A 4,260-nucleotide genomic window follows, 5' to 3' on the forward strand; every position below is an offset into this window, starting at 1 on the left:
TCCCCGGCCACTTTCTCTGGCTCCCTCGTCACTCGCCGTGTCTCCCAGCCGCTGAATTTCGTCTCCGCGGGAGCAGGGGTGACGGTCGCTTGCAACCCGGCATCCTCCGTCCCGGCTTCTTGCCCTCTCTCACCTCCCTTCTCCCCGAGGAACCTCCTTTGCTCCTCTTCTCCTCTGTCGGTCCTCAAGTGCATCAGTAATCCCTGCTGCGGCTGCTGCTGCGGCTGCACCTGGGAACGGCAGGATCTGCAAGTTATTTCTGCATCGGTAAAGCCATAAGTGAAGAGGAAAAGCCATGTCCAGTACAGGAGAGCAACGTGCCAGGCTGGGTACCAGCCAGCAACTTTTTCCATCGCTGCCGACTGCTGATGAGTGCGAGGGAGAAAGAGCAAGTAGGAGAGCGCAGGAGCGAGGGAGCCGGGCGCTGCCGATTCAGGCGCCGCGGGGTAAACACGGCGAGAACTCCACGTAAAGTTTCGGACTCTTCTGTGCTGGATGCAGCCGAGGGGTAGAGGAGATTACTTTCTTCCCCTCTCTTTTCCCCCCCTCTTGTTTCCTTTTTCTTCTTTTGCACTTTTTCCTTTTTTCTCTTTGCTCATCCCCCCCCCCTTTTTTTTCTTTCTTTTTTTTTCTTTTTTCCCAAGACTGGTGTTGCTGATCAGGCTTGTGATGGAAGGCAAAGCCACAACCACACGGGGGAGGAGCTGATTTGAAATCAGAGAGAGAGGGAGAGAGAGAGGAGCAAATCCTGGCTGGTGATTTCTCGCGGCTGCCTCTGTGGAAGTCTCAGCTCGCTCCTCTCCCGCTCGCTCTCTCTCTGCTCCCTCTCACTTCGCCGCTTCTGCATCACACTCCTCCCGCAGCCGCCCCGCCAGGACGCCCCGTGCCTGTGTCGTGAGTGGCTGGTTACTCACTCCCCCTCTCTCACACACACTCCAAACACGGACTTATCCCAACTTTTAAACTCGTATCATCCGATCCCTTCCTCCCCTGTGCCTCCCATCAGTTCAAACACCTAAAGCCTGCTCCGCAGCATACTGAAACACATGGACTGGAAGCAGATGTGCAGAGTGAAGGAACACTACATGCATGTGTGTATAGTCTTCCCAGAGGAAATGTTTTAATTCGATTAATTGAGTGGCCCTAAATATCTGAGGAGGCTCTGAAATGACCCATTCTTTTTCCCTCCTCCTGTGACTGATGTAAGTGCACTGGAGTTGCTCAGAATAGGCACCTGTGATTGCTTTCACAGGGAAAAGTCGCATTTCTGCCCCTCTGTTCCCTCCTCCGCTTGTGCTTCACTGTACTGCCTCTTACAGTAGCTGCCGATGCTTAAATAAATCACTCATACACGGCAGAGATGTACCCACATAAATGCTGATGGAGACAGGGACAAGCTTTTGGAAATGACATGACAGCGCTCGGTGGAGAGGGAGATTCCCCTCCAGTGGTTCATCAGCAGAAAAAAGCCCCTGTTGCTCTAGCTGTCTCTCACGCTTTTAGGACCAGCGATTTCTCCCCCAGGAGCTGTGCTTCTCTCTCAGTATATGTCCTCCCCGGGGAGCAGTAATAGTGGTGGCCGGAGGAGATCACCAAACGCTGCCTGCAGAGGCTGGTGTCTGCTGGGCACGGGAGCTGCTGCTCCCTGACTACAAGACAGCACTGTTGGTGACTGCCTACACAGCAGGACAGGGCCCTGAGCTTTGACAGGCACTTGCAAATGCCCACAGGCGTTGAAACTGGAGGGAATTAAAAGCTCTTCCACTGGAATTTTATTCCATCCCCGTCTGCCTGTTCTCACTCATTCCCATTTGATTTACGGGAGAGTTTATTTTTTAATTAATATTTTTTAACATTTCCTTCCTGACACGGAAGACCTTATTGATTTTTTTTTTTTTTTGGCAGGGCATTTCAGAAAACGATTTACAGATTTGTTTCACATTCTTCTAGAGATTTCACTCAAATGCTCACTGGTGACACGTCTTGGGATATTAGCACAAGACCAGAGGTGAAGGGAGACTCACAGTAATTCAGCCTGGGCATAACTTCATGCTGCTTACAACAATGATGTATTGTCTGCAATGTAACCACCTGACCTCAGCTAAATCTACCAATTAACTGCATACCTGTTTCCACATCTCCCAGCTAAATGGTTACTATTAGTTACAGCCTGTCGGGTAATAACAATAATTAATACACGCACTTAACTCCTTTCCTTTAGTGAGCCCAAAGCTCCTCACAAAGGCCACTTCTGTTGTATAAATGGAGGAAACTGAGTCACAGTATGATCAGCAAAGTAGTAAGGATTGGAAGTGGAGCTACCTTATTATCAGTCCAATCCTTTGTCTTCTATACAACAGATTGACCAGGTGGATCTAATCCCCAGAGGATCAACTAAAAAGTGTCACCTTCCCAGCACAAGTCTCTTAAGGAGGCTTTAATCTAAAGGAATGAAATTCAAAGAGATGAGGTGAGACAGAAAAAGAACTTGCAAGAAGGAAATTAGAAAGAGGTCAGAGGAAATTTCTCTTGGGATTGTAATAGAGATTTGCATGCCAATGAGTGGCTAAGGCAAATGAGAGAGACAATCTCGATGTCTCATTTAGGCAGATGATTATCTCTGAATTGTGATGAGTGGCCAGTGAGTGATACTGATGTGCCTAGTGGAGCACACCTTATACACTGTGAGTACACTACACCTGCAGAACTCTTCAGCAAATGCACACAAGAGTCAGTCATGGAGCGAGAATTCTGGATACAACCTGAAGACCACAGGCACATTTCCCTGTTGTGGGTGGATACAGGACAGAGACATACAGTATAAGCCTTCCCCTGAGCCCTATTATCCAGAATTATCACTTTAGGAGATTCCAACAACAGCAGAAACTGCACCTGATCCCTTACTTTTAATAAGTAATAATGCAATAGCACTTTTAATGGACCTGTCTTCCCAAAATTTGTCTAATCTGTATTTATACTCTTGGTGTCTGAGGCGTGCTGTGATAGTCAAGTTTACAATCTGATTATGTGTACTTTTGAATACTCCTGGTCTGCGCTTATCTGAGAGAGACATTTTAAATCGCTGTAATCTAATCTTGCTGCCAGCCATCTTTTTGCCACAGATGATGTGATGATTGAGCCGTCAGAGATAAGAAACCGGAGTCTTTGGCACAAAAGAATAATCCCCTGTCCTTTGATGTAAGGGATAGCTTTCTCTTTTGGGAGCAGGGACCGAGCTCGTATACTCAGCCAAAAAGAAGCTGGTGTGATGTGACTGAACTCCATGGCTGTGCCCATGGGAAAGGAAAGGCTGCACTTGTGGTATCCTGACCTGAGACACCACCTGATCTGACATTTCAATACTGCATGTCCAGCTCCAGCATCTGGTGAGAAGGTGTTTTCCGTGAGAGCTGCTACACTGCCTGGTCAGGAGACTGTTCTTGTGTTTCACATAGCCAATATTGCCTGGGGAAAGGGGATGTGAGCAAGCCGTGGGAGCCATGGAACAGGAGGCAATCACGGGCAGTATAAAACATGATACCATGAGAGTAAATGAAAATGGCAGGTTTTAGCTGACCTCTTCACCCTTTGGCAGGGGTTTTCCTCTTCACCAGGAGGAACTACCTCAAAGGCAGACATCTGCACATACACAAGAGTGTTGTGGGAGGTTCTTGCTTCTGGGTTCAGGAAGAACAAGCAGGAATCTAGTGAAGGGAGTAGATACCAGTGCTAGGTATCTGTTGCAGTGGAGCAAGCATCTTCCTCAGGATTTATATAGCCTTGAGAAGAGAAGCAGGAACAGCATGAAACGTGGATGAGTGCACAAAACTTCACTCAGGACTGGGCAGGTTCTGAGACAGGTGGAAATATGGGCTTGGTCAAGGACATAAATCCTTATGACAGGGATTGCAGTAATCTGCCATCTGCAGGAATCCTTTCACCTGGAGTGTTTCACACTTGCAGTCAGAGACTACTTGTGAAAAATGTGGTCTTGAGAGACTTCCTGGCTCCACAATATTCCTGTCTTCTGAAACATGCTAGATGATGTACCCTGCGTGATGGAAGCACCTCAGGGACTATGCCAGCACTGCCTTTACTGTGCTGGAGTAGGAAGGGAGAAATGGGAATGAAAGAGGATACAGAGAAGGAAACAGAATTGGGTAGGCTTAACCAGCTGAGTTTTTAGTATAAGGCAGGGGCATAATATAGCCTGGCCTTTTGTGAATCTGAATGTCTTTTAGACAAAGGAGTATAATCTTT

At 47.7% G+C, this 4,260-nt stretch overlaps 1 long non-coding RNA gene across 1 annotated transcript in view; it reads left to right on the top strand.

Annotated features, from left to right (window-relative positions):
* The first annotated feature begins 392 nt into the window (after positions 1–392).
* LOC108446952 overlaps positions 393–4,260 on the top strand; it is a 12,291-nt gene continuing 8,423 nt past the window's right edge. Inside the window, exon 1 of the long non-coding RNA XR_001862295.1 lies at positions 393–508. This is a non-coding gene — a long non-coding RNA (uncharacterized LOC108446952). The remainder of the gene's footprint in view (positions 509–4,260) is intronic.

Source organism: Corvus brachyrhynchos, unplaced genomic scaffold, assembly GCF_000691975.1.
Source record: "Corvus brachyrhynchos isolate BGI_N302 unplaced genomic scaffold, ASM69197v1 scaffold705, whole genome shotgun sequence".
Classification (NCBI taxonomy): Eukaryota; Metazoa; Chordata; class Aves; order Passeriformes; family Corvidae; genus Corvus; species Corvus brachyrhynchos.